We start from the raw sequence: 16,870 nt of genomic DNA, 5'->3' as shown, positions 1-16,870 counted from the left end.
CTCAAAACAATATCAGAGTATTTTAAAGATAAACTTTCCCATTTACGATCCAGCAGCACAGCCTTCTGTGGGAGATTCAGCTCCGCGCTCACCCCCAGGGACCAGAACTGAGCGCTCTACCCATGAGAAATGAATGTACGTTTCTGCCAGCTTCCGAACAGTGAATGACCATGCACTCTACTGAAACGTTATTTCTTTTTATAACTATGTAACAGCTTAAGGCAGAAGAAAAAGAAGGAACCCAATGCTGTCACTTTGGAAAGCTTTTATTGTAATCAACCTTACATTGCTTTTTGTTGTACAATAGAAAGAATGTTTAATCTCTCTTGGCTGGCACATTCCCTCCAGGGTTTTACTGCTTACAATGGGAGCTTTCGCTTTGACTGTGGCAAAAATAGTGTCAAACCCCATCGCGAGGCACTGCTTTTACTCTGGATTCATCTGGGAAGTTCTGAAGAATCAGCGACTTCATGAGATGTAGGGAAAAAATAGGATTCCTTTTGAAGAAGGTTCTTATATTTCCTATACGTTTCGCTTCCCATGAATACAACCACCTCTAAAATGTGTTTCATTTGGCTGTCGCAAATCCTTGCACAGTTTGTGGTTCGAATGATTTAAAAAAAAAAATAAAAATGATGAGCTAAGATTTCCATAACAGTTGTTCTTCATAAAATTTCCCCAAACACGTTCTGGATGTGCAGTGTCAAGGCGTTCCAGGTAGGAAGGGAGGAGGCAGCAGAGGTCTTGGAGCAGAGCCGCTGAGCTGGTGTTCAGAAGTGCTGAGCTGTTTGTAGAACTGAAACCTCAGCTTTTTCTTCATGTTGGTTTAAAGGGAAGCGAAACAGTTTGTACATAATGAGCTCTGGCCTGAATATTTTCTAAAGCTCTGGCCAAATTCAACCTCTGAGTTTTTGAAAAGGTTATTAGAAAGTTAGAATGCAAGAAATTCTCCTGTACTTCCAAATTTGTGCCAGGCCTACAGACTGACGGATGGAAACTTCCCAAGAGGATTTAGTTTTGTTCACAGAGAGCCAAACAAGCGATTTCCATCCGGATGACTCCATTGCGACTGGGAGAAGTAAACAGCAAAGAAGCAGCAGCGTAGCGCTCGTTTGAAGCTAGCACAGAGTGAAGAACCACGTCGTGAGCAACGTCTATGTCCTGCACCAGGAACCACAGACACCTCTTCCATTTAGAGAAGTCCTATGAAACAGAATAAATTCATTTATCTTGTTACAGTATTTTCTCTACTCACCATATCAGCACTTTCCAGACTAAAGAGGACATTTCAGATAAACATCTAGACTGAATCTCTGTATCCAACTGAAGCCAAACAAAGCTTGTAGCTTGTATTTTCAGTCTCTGCCACAGTGGCATATAAAGGGGTATCATAAACAGAAAAATGAATGTATTGAGTTGCATTAACAGCCAGCTCCCCACCATGAAGATGTATTGCTGGGACTTAATGCCTTCGTTCTGTCTGAGGACTTGACAGTGACAACAGTGCTTTGTTTATGGTTTGGCTTTCACAGATAAATTTCTTCTCTTTGCCTAAGAATGAGAAGATTTTTTTTCTTTATTTATTGCTCAGGAAGAAATATTTAGTTTATAATAAGTGGATTTAACTGCTATCTTAACAGTTGTTGTACCTGACATAAAATGCATCCAGAATAGATTGCCAGTAACAGAGCTACCAGGACTATATTTTAGTAGCAACTAGAAACCAATAGAAATGGTGTACTTCTTTTGCTAGACATATTTATGAATTGCTGAAATAGAAAATTAAAGGGTCACAATGTCTCTGCAGGTTTCTCAGCTGTATATTGTGCAACTCCATCAGTGGACCCCAACTCCAGTACAAGGTGATGAGCCTTGCACCCTGGGCTGAAGAGGCTGTGGTTAGTGATGGGTTAGGAAAAAATGTCTTGTTATTCCAAATAGAATAGAAATGAAAATACTTCAGTCAAATAACAGAAATATTTCCACAAAATTTACTAAAAAAAGGTGAGGTTTTCAAAGGAATGCAAAGAGTTACTTGTCTGGTTTTCCTGACTTTCTGTTCAGGCTGAGGCTCGTAACCGCTGTGGTGCCTCTGACTGCCCAAACCAAGGCTGCTGTGCTCTCACCGCTGGGTTGGACAGCAGTTGTTCATTTGTGCAGCTCCTGGCCAGGTTAGCAGAGAGACACCCAACAGGTCCTGTGGAAGGACTGTCATCTTCATGAGACTGTCCCGCAGGTCGGGGAGAAACTGTGACACTTGTCTGCCTTGTGTGGGCGAGTCCTGCGCTGTGAATAGCCAATAACCAGAGTGAACGTGTATTTGACATCCCACTGGCTGAAAGGTTTTGGCATATACTAGTCAGGAAACATTTCTGCATGTGTCACATACAGGGTGTCAAAGCCAAGCGTGCAATTTTCTAGCAGTTTACAAATGAAAAAATAGGTCATAAAATAGGTCAAAAATAAATTCCCTATGCTGGCTAGTTTCTCATTCAGTATTTTTATCAATCCTGATGGAGACCCTTATGGATAAAAGGAGAAAGGATAAGAAGTGGACATAAAAGAGACTGAGTTGGATAAGCTCTCATTTCTCTGATAGGTGCTAGATAGTAAATATTCCATCTTGGAGAAGCTTTAGGGGGCTGGAGAGCTTTTCAGTCTGATAGAGATGTTTCTTAGTCTTGCGTTAGATACAAATGCAGAAGGCAGTTCACATTTATCCTGCTGCTCTGTAACCTTACAGATGATAGGTAATTACTCATAAATGTGTCCTACAGATGCTCCAGGGATCCATCTGCACACGTCTGACTGAGAGTAGATGGTTCTGGATGGGTTCAGAAGAGACCAGAACTGTGTGAAGAGTGGTGGAGTCAGGGGATGCTTAATAATTCAATTTTGCAGTCTCTGAGTGGAAAATAATAAAGCAATGATAATAAGGCTAGTGACATAACGACAGTTCCTTTGGAAACCAAACAATTGTACAGCCATGGAAAAGCAAGGAGCTGGCCAAGGAGGGGGGGGAGCAGCCAGCCCACCCTTCAGCTCCAAGACAGCATCACCTATGGCCACAGTGGGTCTGAGACACGCTTGCAACCTGTAAAAAATTCCACCACCCCTTACCGATATATCCCTGGGCTTCACTATCTTTTTTACTGAAAGATGTATTTTTCTGAACACCCATCCTCAGCTGGCTTTGTTACAACTGAAGTTCACCATTTCTTGTCCATCCCCTATGGCAATGGTGACCACACCGATCAGTGTCGAAATGAAACCCCGCTCTCCACCGTGGCAGGCGCAGGCTGCAGCCTCCTCAGCAGAGGGGCCAGCCTGGCACAGCCTGCGGAGAGCGCGGGGAGCAAGGGTGGTGAAGTGAGACGCGCAAGATGTGCGAGGTGGGAGTACGGAGCATGTGAGCTTCTATTTTGACTGACTGGAGACAACCAGAGAAAGAAACGAACCCCAAAATCCTCCAGGATAAGTTAGGGCACTATACTGCTTTCTCTGAAATTAACAGTGAGGTTTGCCATTAATTCAACACAAAGAGACTTTTGCACTGACCATCACTTCTCTGCTGCTGGAGACAATTGCTCTGCAGCTTTCTGGAGAAGGAAAACTCCATGGCTGAGACAAAGCACATAGGTGGGCAGCCAGATGTGATAAAACTGCAGGGAGCCAGCACAGGGAAAATAAGAACCGTCTCATGCAGGACTTAGAAATGGAATAAACAGGTTATTTTTACAAGCTGGAAATGAATATATAACTCTGGGGATGAGGAATAATGCAGCAAGTAACAGCATTTGCAGCTCAGCATATTCCATTGCTATTAAAATAAAAAAAAAAAAAGGCAATGAAAGCAGATGGGAATAGCACAACCAAAGCACCTCGGATTTTTATTTAACCACAGGAGTATTTTGAGAAGCAGAGAAGACAGCAACCATGCTATCACAGTTATGTATCCTGCCTTCTTCACGCCCCACCGTAATGGGAGATGTAACCCTGTACTCTGCTGCAGAAGTGCTGGTCATTTTGTGCTGCCGTTAAGATGCAGAATGAGAGCTGCTCTTGCGCTCTCATGGACTCTTCTATGATTTTCCTTTCTTTGCAGTTTTGGCCAAGCCACACTAACAGTCAATCGGACTGGAGTTTTCTTCGTCCTTCAGGGTAGAAAAATTGGACTGATTCCTCTGAGAAGTAAGAGAGCCAGGTATTAATTACCATAGGGTGGATTTGCAAAGTACCAGTTGGCTCAGCTCTTTTCCTTCATTTTTCAGCTCACACTAAATCCTGGAATCTGTTGCTGCTTATCCCATTGCATGGAAGAGCACATCATTCAACATTATTAAGCATGGCCAAAAAGATTCTTAATATTAAAAACAGGCAGCAAAGAGTGAATGATTGCTTGAGAAAGTATTTCTTTACTTGTGTTTTACGATCTGCAACAAAAAATTTTGTGATGAACCACAGCTCTTTGTCACTTGGACCAGTCCAGCAATGGTTGCTCTTATCGCATTGTACTTTTCCACTACAGTGAAGTCACTGGTATTACCCTTAAAGCAAGTAAACAGCTCAGGGCAGGGGACCAGACTTTCTGCAGGAGTAAAGTCCTATATCTACACCAATTTTAAGACATCCACAGTACCGATCTGATCCCATGGTCATACTTGAAGGAACACTTTCCTGCAATATGTAAACAGCTACGGATGGACACTGGATGGTCAGCGTGCTGGAGGGGGGCAGTCAGGAACGCGCACTGATTGTCACCGACATGCATGAAGCACCTGCGGGTACAAGAGATGAGCACTGGGACATTGGCAGGAGGTACTGGCAAAGGGTTCTAGATTAGAACCTTGGAGAATCATTTGGCTTTTCCCATCCCCCTGTAAAGAAACATTTAATTTGTTTTTGAATACATGGAAGAAGTTCAAATGAGCTCACACCACTCTTTTCTGAGAAGAGAGCCAGACCCAAGCCTTTCTCCACAGACTAGGTCTCAGTGACAAATAAGCTGTGAGGTCAGAAGCAGAGCAGCAAGCACTGCGGTAGCTGGGGCCACTCTGAGCCTTCTGAAGGACTCCACGATGCCAAGCCTTTGGAAGTAGTCTCTCCTGATAAGCAGAGGCAGCAAGCTGCATTATTGTACCCTGTCTCAGCCACAGGCAAGTGTTGGCAATCGAAAATTACTATCCAAAAAATAAGACAAGATGTCGTTAAGCCTCACATGCACTTGTTCTTCAGATTCACACTATCAATTATTCCACTTGCCTGTAATCGCTTCAGACTCTTTTATGTTTCTCTCAGTGGATTTCTCTGCTGCTTTGCATTTAAATTCACCTTGCCTTCATAAAAGCACAGCCAAACTGTAAGCAATAAATGAGCCAGACAAAACCAAACATGCTGCTGTTTTCTTGGCTTTCTCTACAGTCCCAAGCAAAGGATGTTTCTTACACACTTTTGAGAAAGCCAACCCACTCTGCCCATGCTGAATAACTATTTGAAAACAAACAGGTAGGATTGTACTAGCCACCTACTCCTCAGCCTTAGAAACAGTAGGAAAATCCCACCTATCCATAAATATTTGATACGATGATAGTTCTGAAAATAAAGTAGGCTGGAACATTCCCTATCAGGCCAGACTGCAGTATCCAGCTTTCTTATACCAATTACTGTCTATCTGGCGTGCTTCGTGCTCTCTTAATTAATGGGATGAAAGGTTTTATGGGATAATCATAGAATGGTTTGGGTTGGAAGGGACCTTAAAGCCCATCTAGTTCCAACCCCCCGGCCATGGCCAGGGACACCCTCCACTAGCCCAGCTTGCCCAAAGCCCCATCCAACCTGGCCTTGAACACTGCCAGGGAGCCAGGGGCAGCCACGGCTTCTCCAGGCAGCCTGTGCCAGAGCCTCACCATCCTCACGGGGAAGAATTTCTTTCTAACATCTAATCTAAATCTACCCTCTTTTAGCTTAAACCCATTACCCCTTGTCCTATCACTACACTCCCTGATAAACAGTCCCTCTCCAATGAGCAAGTGTATTTATGGACCAAAGGCCAAGTCATTTGTCCTTGCAGAAGAAGCCTTGAAGCTGTAGTAATTGGCACTGGTCTTGGATAGAGCAAGAGCAAAACGTCTGTCCCATACAATACAGATCCATCCATGAATCACTGAGGACTCACTGCAGGAAAGCTGAGACAGCAGAGATCATCTTGGTGATGATGTTGCTATGGGACAAAGGTAGGAGGACAGCCATTGGCTTCATTCAAATATCAAAGATGCTGTAATTAGAGTTACTCCCACGTTAAACAGTCCCTAATGGTTTTCTCAGCTGAATCAAGGTTTGGCCAAAACCTTGTGACTGCAGATGTGTTCATTACACAATTACAACAAAAGATTGGTTTTCTCCCTCTTCAGACAGTAGGCAGATGCCAATAGCTTCCTAAAACATTCCTCAGCTGAACAGCAGTGACGAACATTCTTCTTACCTCAGAAAATCCCAAAGCACTTTACAAACTACCTGGACCAAAAGGACAAATGAGTTTTCCTCGGTTCTGGTAGGAGTTGTGCAATAGTCCCTCTCATCAGGGACGAGGCATGCTTGGCTAATGGCCAATAATCATACCTGGCTTCCCACCCCAGCCGTCCCATACTGTCCATCTCATTACACCTGTGCCCACATCATCAGTAGGGCTCATCTTCCCCTACTCCATCAACTAGTTATATGTGAAATCTGCCATCCTGACACAACCGGAGGAGACTGTAAGTAAGAATGGAGGAGCTCTGCAGTAAGGCATTGCTAACAAGAGGCAAACTCTATTTTTCTCCCAATTGGCCCATTCCTTCAATGGGGCCAGTTGTGTTAGCACCCAGCTTGCGTGATCCCTCTGGGAGCTTGATTTCTGCTGGGTGAAAACAGCACCATTTCGGGCCATGTGGGACAGCGACTGCATGTCAGGTTCTTGCTGCGGGCTCTGTTTCAGTTCACACAATCCATACACAGACATCTACCATAAAAGGAAAAAAATCCATACTGATCAAATATTATCACATAGTGGCATCAATGTATCACACTGTACAGTCCTAATCTACGTACTGTACAAAAACGTGGTATTCAGAACACGAGCTTGAGGAAACTGTTGACTTTACTGACAGGCATTGTACAATAGAAGCTGACAAGAATTTGTAATAAGGACTCTAGAGGGGTCTGTACTTGTGGCAGGTAAAATCAAATTGGCAGCACAGAAATATCTGCTTTAAGCTCAGACCATGAGTTGAAGTTAGAGCCCTAAAACAGTGATCTTCTAGTTGAGTGACAGGTTCTTATGTGGGAGCATTTACTACAAAAACCAAAGATTTTTATCCAAATGAGTGAGTGTAATAATTTGAATTATGGCTGTAAGAGAAAGTCTTTGGTTTCCATCAGCTCCTTAATCAATGCTAATTCTACCAAGGTATCAATGAGTTAGCATTGGTCCCAAAAATTCTCATTGTGTTCAGCCCTGAAGCACACCTCCTCTCGCAGCCTGTGGTGTGCAAAGAGGGCCACTCTCTCCCCAGCACACATAGCCTTTGGAGCTCCTTTTAGACAGCCTCACAAATTCCAGGTGAAAAATCTGTCTTCAGATGATGGCAGACAGGTTAATAACTTGCAGGGCATTTATTTTCAGAAGAAGAATACATAGCTACGACAAAAAGACAGAAGAAAGCTTCACAGTGGGGACACACTAAATGCTCCTGCTAATCTGCTCCAGAGCAACACTGAAGGGTGACATCCATGCCCAGCACAGCAAAGGAACAGCCTTTCATGAGATACGAATAGCCTGTGGACCTCACCGGCAGGAGATTTGGGCGATACGACATCATTCCGACCATGGGTAGTGAGAACTGCACAGCTACCTCAGGTAGGGTGAATATTAACTTACTCTGAGGCACTTGTTAGATGAGGCAGTCTTTACTAACACACATATTTTTTCAATTTTCTAGTCTGCGTTATTTTGTGCAGACACTGCCATCTAACTAGAAGCTTCTACCTGAAGGATCTTCTTTAGCATCTCTCAGAATTGTGATATGTTAGACTGGCATAGCAAAAACATTAGTAATCATTTGGGAGCAACTTGTTTCCCACAGCTATACACTAGCAAATGCTCAATTTCATACCACCTACAGATATGTGTATATCTTTTTGTTCTAATATTGAGGGGAAAAAGATACTTGCATTCTTTCAATACAAGCAATCCTTGGCTTGAATTTTTAGCTGGTCAAGTAATGCTAAAGAAGCAAACACACTGGAGTTTCTGTCTGCACCGCTGGGACTATGCAGGCAGGCAAACTCTGTTATGGCCACAGTATTATCAGAGGAAAGCTAAATCTCCTCATTAAATCTTGGTTGTTGCTATTTTCAGGAAGAAAGACTCTCTACTGCAGGCAAAATTATGGAGAGATGTGCAAATGAGCGGTGAAGGACTGCCGAGGGAGGCGGCGCTGCACCGCTGCAGTCCCTGCCTGGGAGCAGCTGCACTGCTCAGCTGATGGCTGCAGCCAGGATTGGCTCTGGATTAATGGGTTTCAGCCATCAACCCCAATATGTTGTATATTTGTATACCGGCTGGCATCGCCCCGTCTTACCTAAAATACCCCAAAACCAAACCCCAAACAAAAAACCCCACGTGTACTTTTTCCTCCTGGACATGGCTAGCATCTGTCTGGACAGCAATAATTCATTCAGGAAGGCTTTGTTTGATGAGGACATATGCCAAAGCTCACCTTACAGCAAAGTGTCCAAAATTTGAACAGCTAAATTAAAACTAAGCTATTAAGAGTACACTCCAATGGAAGTGGCATTGAACCTGAGTTTCTGTATTCATTTTTAATTATTCTTTGCATCTTTGGGCAAAATACTTAAGCCTGGGTTCAGCAGAGCACCTAACCACCTAAGTGACATCTGTAAATCCTACAAGATTTGTGGGGCAATGCTAAAACAGAGCCCTCGTTGCTCTCTCTACTCCTTTTACTAGTTTGCAATCTGTTAAAATGGATATAAAATTTGTACTGCTTTCCTACTGTCTTACCTGTTTTTGGAGGAACGGGAAAAGCAGAAAAGAGGGAGAGGGGATGAGGTGAAAGAAGGAAGACTGTGACATAAGGATAATTATGCCTATCTTTTTTTTTTTTTTTTCCTTAGAATATTATCTCACGAGGATGCAGTTTGAAAGGAGTATAAGAGGTGTCCAGTGATTATGTTTAAAGTACATAGAAGTAATCTAATTGGTTGGTAAAATGTTGACTGGACACTAAGTATGTTTATGTTATATTAAACTAGATATTAAAATTGCTTTTTTGGTACTTCAAATGCAAGAAACTGCCTAGTGCTTTAACTGGCACTCTTAAGAAATGTTAATAAGACTTTTTTCCTGCTACATTTCAAATGGAAGATAGGCAGTATAAACCAAACTGCAGACTTATTTCATTATTCCGCTGGGATATCCAGCTGTGCTCCAACTGATCAGCGAGGCTTTTGTTTACATGTTCTGCATAAAGCTGTCCAGCAAACTTTGAATGAACTCCTGCCAGGGTCCAAAATTCCGTGTGTTCAATGGACAATGAGAGCTCTCCCTTGACACCTGCCCCCCTGCTCTAAGCCAGCTGGGGGATGCTGATTCAAATATCAGCTCTAGACGAGTTTATCATTTAGGAATCTGGTAAATTGACCGAAGGATACTGTAGGCCAGATTTTTATCTCAGTTCAGGCCATATGAACTGAACTCTAACTCCCTTTCCTGGAGGCACTAACCTCCGATAAGGAGCTGTGATCGCTGCCTGGCCAGGCTGGAAGGAAGGAACCAGCTGCACCCAGCTGCAGATACTTGTGCAACGCATCTGTCTTTAGCTTATGGTACGCTGCAAAAAAAGGTAAACCTGGGATCAGTCAGGTCTTACTGAAAGCTCACTTCAAAGGAAGCTTTAGATATGTTCTGAACTGTTTGAAATAAACCCCCCAAAAAAGCTGAAGTCTCCACTGTACCTACATAGGCTCAATTGCCACAATATTCAGCTACGTGTAAACAGAAGGCACAATCACCGCTATGCCTTTAATTCTTAAAATAAACTACTAGGAAAGCATTAATGTTTTTGCAAAATAAGTTGGATTGGGGTTGGTTTTGGTTGTTTGGTTGCTTTTTTCTGAGAACAGACTGGATTGATTACAAAAAGGAAGGCAAGTTGGAAGTACAAAGTCTATAAAAAACTAGTGTTCCAAGGAGCAAGTGCATGCACCTAGGAAATCTTTGTTGATTGTTGCTAATATCTATGATAATTAAGCTAAAAATACCCACAAAGCAATAGAATTTGCAGAGATGAGACTATTGTCTTAAGCAAATAATGAAGCAAGGAACAGTTAAATTGATCCCATGACTCTCATTTCAATAACAAAGCAGCAACAACCGTTAATCTATAGCACTCCGTTTAGATTACAAACCTAACACTGAATGGGCAATTTCATTAGAGAGAATATAACGAAGAGAGAAATGCTGGCGGGGGGGGGGGGGGGAAGTCATCCCCCTTGAAATCAAACCATCCTGAGAATTTCTTGCTGCTCTGTACCCAGAAGCGCGATCAGGGAAGAGTTCTCACAAACACCAGGTACATCGGGTACACCCTGATGTTGCTGTCGGAGAGGCTCCAATACACGAGACACGTGTGCGTCCCTAAGGACAGGAGGAGCCGAATGAGCAGATGGGGAACTGTCTTTTTTTCCTCTTTTTATTTTTGGCCCCCAAATCAACACATGGTCTGAAAGCTAACCAAACTCACCCACAGATACCAACACTGCCTGGAAGAGACAGTTCTCTTTTTAAATTAGATCCTTTCAGACACTTACACAAATCCATAGATATCACAGGGCCTGTAGAGCTGGAGCCAATGAACATCCACAGAGTGATGCTGTAGGAGAAGGAAGGAAAGGCTTTCACCATCTCTGCTGGCAGCTGTATGGAGCTTATTGGAGTAAGAACTGTCTGTTCTCACTGAGGATAGCAGGCAGGGCTATAAATATCCACATGGAACATATTTACTGAAGGATTGAGTGCCATACTAAGAGCCTTTTTTTTTTTTTTTGGTAGGACCATATTTCACAGGTACTAGCAACTTTCTGAAATAAAATTAGAGAATCAAAGAATTGAGGTGAGGAGTGACCTCTGAAAGCCTCTAATTCAGCCTCCTGCTCAAAGCAAGGGCAGCTTTGATGCTAAGGGAGGTTCCTGGGGTATTGGCCAGCTCAGTTCTGACAAACTTCAAGGATGGAGAGCCCATAGCCTCTTCAGGGAATCTGTTCCTGTGCTGCACAACCCTTATTCTCATGAATTTTTTCTGTATATCAAAGGATGGAATGTCCCTTGCTGCAGTGCATGACCACTGCACACTGCTGCAGAGGGTCTTGACTCTTATCTTCTATACAATCCCCTTTCGTTAGTGGAAGACCGCAATTAGATGCACCCTTAGTTTACCTTCCCCAGGCTAACTAAACCCATCACTCTTAGCCTCTTCTGATATACCATGTGCTCCAGTCTCCTGAACATCCCATTGACCATCTGCTGGACTTGCTCCCGCTTGTTGACTTCTCTCTGGCACTGGGGTACACCAAAACCACAGTCTTCCAACTGTGAGACACAACCTCACAAGTGCTGAGTTGAGGGCAATGGTTGATCTGTTGCCTACGCTCTTACCTGAACAGCCCAATACGCAGTCAGGCTTCATCACCTTAAACACACTGCTCATATTCAACTTAAGGTCCACCAGGAGCCTCAGGTCCTTCCTGCAGAGCTTCTCCCAGCCTGTCAGTGCCCAGCCCATATTGCTGATGTTTCCCAGAGGCAGGACTTGCTGTGTTTGTCCTCACTGAATGTCATGAGGTTCTTATTAACCTATTCTTCAAGCTTGTCGAGGTCTTTGCCTATCTTTGAAAACAAATCCTGGAAGTTTTGGTAATATCTTCTGTGTGCCTTCATGAAAAAAAGGAGTAAATGTCTCCTAAGATTTCTGTATATATATACAAGCTCCCAGGTGTCATGCAGCTTTACACCAACACTCTGCATTCCTTACTGCACTAATAAAGGACAAGGAAAACCCAAATCCCAACTGACATCAACAAGAGTTTTTATTGACTGCAATGACCTTGAAAATACTCCAGTCATGTCAGTGCAACAGCAGGAATCGGGATGTCAGCATTAGTGCTGGAAGGAAATTGTTTTAACAAGACTTTACTGAAAAGGAAGGAAGATTTAGTTGCTGCTCAAGAGGGGGGGTTTGGAATCTGTAACCACTATCCCTGTTTAAAATTCTGTTAGCAGAATTTATGACACACACTGGAGTCCCATTTTTCCTCTAGTAAGAATATTTCTTTCAGCCATTCATTTTGCATTTCATGAGACACTTCTGCAGATGCAGTGAGCTACATCACTCTATTCTGCTTATATAGCATCCTGAGATCTAGACCCTTCAAAACCTGCGTGTATTGTGATGACTGTATTGAATATCTCAATGAAAGTCTACTTTCTGCATCCTTGATAATTCATTCGTATCCAAGTGGAAATATTCATTGCAGCATTTGCAAAGGCTGTTCTAAGCCATGGGGTGGATGTTCACAAAACTTAACCTCCTGTGCCTAGATTCTTGCAAGAATTCATCCTATACATGGAATCTCCTTTACCACAGGAGTTTTGTAAAACATTCCCTCTCCCTTATGAAATTTCCATTTTTCCCCTCCCATCCCACAATTACATATGCATTTTACAAGTACAGCATGACTGTGCTGCTTTAATTTCATTATAATACTCGGGGAATAATTAGTTCTGTATCTTCTAACGAAGAACAAATGTATGCATTCAAAAATTAAATATTTACTTTCCAAAGAGCCATCACGAGTTGTTGTGAGTGCTTGTTTTCATTATGTGTGGAAAATTAAATGCACTCTGTATAATAATTCTGCTGGTATAATAAAGGATTATGCATGGCAAGGGAAAAGTGACCCACTTCAGTAGGAAAAAAACACACACCCTTCTCATGAAATCTTAGTTCAAATTGCAATAGGCTCAAGTCTTATCAAATATAAGAAGTTAGGACTTCTTTTACTGTATTGAGATACACTGATTGCTAAGGAGGTACAATACTAACCCAGTTTTCAGATTTGAGGGAAATATTGGGTGGTACCAAATGTCACAGGTGCTATGTGAAATGTATGTAGTCAGAAGTATTCTCATTCCCTTTCCAGGTGCTAACACAGACTCAATTGAGTGGGAACTCCCCAAATAAAAAAAAAAAAAAAATTAAAAAGCCCCAAAGAGTCAGGATTTATTGAATATCTAACTTCTATAGAGTGGGTGAATTGAGAACATCACAAATGAGTGAAAATCTATAGCTCAGCATAGGTGGGATGGGAACTCCAGGAAGACAGCTCAAGATCAGTGAGGAAACATTAAAGAGCCTGTTTTGGATCTTACTTTAACAGATCGTAATTGTGCACAACTCATTGACACCACTCTAGGTGAAATCAGCACCAGGGCTGGTTTTGTAGCAGAGATGCATTAGGTAAACACATTTCCTTGGCACTTGACCTAAAACCTGAAACTCCTCTCGTTTCTCTTTCAGGGACACATCAGTGGTACGCAAAACAACCCAATGCCTCTGGTAGCTGAGGCACGCAGTTTACACGCCTACGCAGCAAGCTCTGTTGTCCCCCACATTTGTTTGCTGGCACTGGGGAATCTGTTTTTTCATCATCCTCTTTGGAAACTTAATAATACTGGAGTGTTTGAATTTTGGCCCCTGCCTTCAGGCTATTAAACAGTTGTTTTAGCCTTTTTAGATTAGATATCCTAACTTCCAACTTGCTTTAGAAGGTTAAAATGCATAGAGAAGACCTTTAGCTTTTTGCATCAACTAATCTATTGCTAAACCACAGGCGATTTCTCTCTCTCCGCAGATATGCTAACCTCCTGTCACCACGTGAAAGGGGTTTAACAGTTTCTAGGGTACAGAATATACACAAGCACAGAATTTTGAACTGCTTTTCACCATGGATTTCACGTATAATTTGAGGCTTGCAAGGCATTACCCAAACTGAGTCATGACAGTTTTGCTTTTTCGACAAAACTAGCAATAATCACAAACACAGCATGACCTGCTGGCCAGGCTCAAGTCCCAGTAAAACCCACTGTGATCTGGTAAATAAGGTGCGTACATCTCGCAGAGCCGCCTGGTTGCCCGACCACGCGCTGACTCAAAGGCACGGGCGCAGCCGCCTGCGGACACAAACCACCAGCCGCAGGACCGGGCAGTGGTGAGAAGCTGCTGTGTGCCCCTGCTTCCCTGTGTAGCACTGCAACCTTTCCAAACCTCTTCCACTGCTGCCTTACACCTTCCAGTGTCCCTTCCAGGGACAACTCTTACACCATCTTCTAATCCTAGTTCTTCTTCTTCTACCAGTGGGCTGTCTCATAGCAGTGTATATAGCTGTCTTGAGTACACTTTTCAAAACAACTTAAAATATTCAGCAGCTATTTTCCAAAATAACCTCCAGTGAAACTACAAAATTATAGAATAGTGAAAAAACCATAGAGGCTTGTCGGGGGATTTTTAAGAGCAGGCAGGGCACCTGGTGAAACGCCATCACCTGGGTTAACCACCCATCTGCATCTCCACCTTCCTCAGTACTCGCCAGCCCCTCGGTGCCAAGATGCCTCAGTCCCAACCTCTCTCAAACAAACTTGGGTTTGTAAATTGTTTTGGCAGTTTTGAAAATCAGTCAGTTTAATTAGGCTTAATATAAGAGAATTAAACGGGGATGTAAAACGCCATGAGCAGACACTTCACCAGCAGAAACTCTTACAGCTCCATTAAAGTCAAAGGAACAACAACAATTTACACCAGCTGAAAACATTCCCCAGCATACGTGGAGGCAAAAGAGTTTGTAACCTGAGAAAACAGTACGTAACTGTATAATTAAGTACCTGGGGCCTAATCCTCTTTATGCACCCTCATTTTCTTACACACCCACATACATTGTCAGAGCAGCATTAACTGGTGAGAAGACAAACACAAATCAAATTTAACAAAAGCATGTGCACGCTGGGGAGAGAATAGCTGTGAGGCCACATGTGATGATAGAGTACTCAATGCCATATACAGCAACAGCATTTTGATTTAAAGCTCAGCAATTTCCAGGAGTATGGGCTGCATTCATCCACTTGGTTACTCAAGCAACCTGCACCCCTCCGCTATACATCTACCTACTTATGCAAACACACGTCGGTGCAAAACACACCCATTTTCTTGTCTTATGCAGCACCTCACTGTTTAATAGATCTGTTATCACCCCAAGCTGAACGCATCCACAAGGCAATAAATGAATTAAAGCAGAAAACCAGCTGTAGTTTCCCTAGTGGCAGCTGACCTTGCTTTCCGAGAGCACGTCGGCACCGGGAGCACCATTGGGCAGAGCAGCATCAATCACAGGCTGCCTGAACGGCTCCCTGCAGAGCACCGGCTTCATGAAGCTGCAAATTCAGCTGCAGGTGGGACCTTTGGGTAATCAAAGGCTCACCCAGGGATCCGTAAAGGAGACCAGACCTACTTACCAACCGGGAAACTGAGGCACAGAGCAATGTAGAAATTGCCAAGCAGCAGCTGAGCATGTCCATCCACAAAGTCCAGTAAGACTCTTTTCCCAACTCTAATAGAGCCGGTGCAAGTGTGTGCTTTGCTTTGCTTAGCTTATTCTAAGTCAAATGTCATTCTTAGAGCTGCTAATACTGCCTTCTGGGTCTTATTGGTGTTATGCAGAGCTAGGGAACAAAGCTTGACGCAGCACGGGAGCCATCCTGCGTGCAGCTGCGCTGCTCTCACTGGCGTGCGCTGGGCAGGAGCACAGCCTGGTCCAGATTACTGCCCAGGGCATCCTACCATCAAGTGAAGAAGCTTCCTAAGCTGCCTTCAACCATGTGGCATTGGGTTTTATGCCCAAATTTTCAGACAAGAAGTGTGTTTCTAGACATGATCACAGTCCTGAAACGCAGAGTTGTCTGGAAATCTCACCTTGATAACCTGTGGCGGGTTAATGAGTTAAGGACTGCCCCGTGGCTCTGTACAGTACGCACAGCGAGCCTTTCCAGGAGCAGGGAAGAGCCACACTGTCAGGTTTCGTTCCTTGGACACACATCTAGGAACTACATCATCTGCCTTGATCTTACAGAGTTAAGATGTGCCATGTCCTCCTTACCTTTCACTGCCCAGCTATGGATTTGGTGTCTTTAATGCTTAAAAGGGAGCACATGCAAGAACTTGTTAATCTAATCTAAGATGGTGTCCTGGTTTTGGATGGGATAGATTTAATTTTCTTCCTAGTAGCAGATTTGGGATGAGAAAGGCGTTGACAACACATTGATGTTTTGGTTGTTGCTGGGCAATGTTTACCCCAAGTCAAGGACTTTTCAGCTTCTCACACTGCCCTGCCGGTGAGGAGGCTGGGGGCACAGGAAGTGGGGAGGGGACACGGTCAGGACAGCTGACCCAAACTGACCGAAGGGATATTCCATACCATATGACGTCATGTTCAGTATATAACAGGAGAAGCTGGCCATGGGTTTAGATCATGGCTTGGGAACTAGCTGGGCATCAGTAGTCTGCAGGTGGTGAGCAATTGTGCTGTGCATCACTCATTTTGTATATCCTAATTATTGTTGTTGTTATTATTATCATTGTCTTCCTTATTGGTCCTATTAAACAGTCTTTATCTCAAACCACGAATTTTACCTTTTCTTTCCGATTGCCTCCCCCATCCCACTGGGGTGAGGCAGCGAGTGAACGGCTGCGTGGTTGTTTTA

General features: G+C 43.4%; 1 long non-coding RNA gene across 1 annotated transcript in view; it reads right to left on the bottom strand.

Annotated features, from left to right (window-relative positions):
• Window positions 1–336: 336 nt before the first annotated feature.
• The window catches only part of LOC129213389 (uncharacterized), a 43,010-nt gene continuing 26,476 nt past the window's right edge, over window positions 337–16,870 (bottom strand). Inside the window, exons 3-4 of the long non-coding RNA XR_008579429.1 lie at window positions 2,036–2,286; window positions 337–1,203 (exon numbers count right to left, since the gene is read on the bottom strand). This is a non-coding gene — a long non-coding RNA (uncharacterized LOC129213389). The remainder of the gene's footprint in view (window positions 1,204–2,035; window positions 2,287–16,870) is intronic.

This window comes from Grus americana, chromosome 15, assembly GCF_028858705.1.
Source record: "Grus americana isolate bGruAme1 chromosome 15, bGruAme1.mat, whole genome shotgun sequence".
NCBI classification, from domain to species: domain Eukaryota; kingdom Metazoa; phylum Chordata; class Aves; order Gruiformes; family Gruidae; genus Grus; species Grus americana.
Note: the sequence above shows the minus strand (reverse complement) of the source record. Positions and strands in the feature narration are given on the sequence as shown.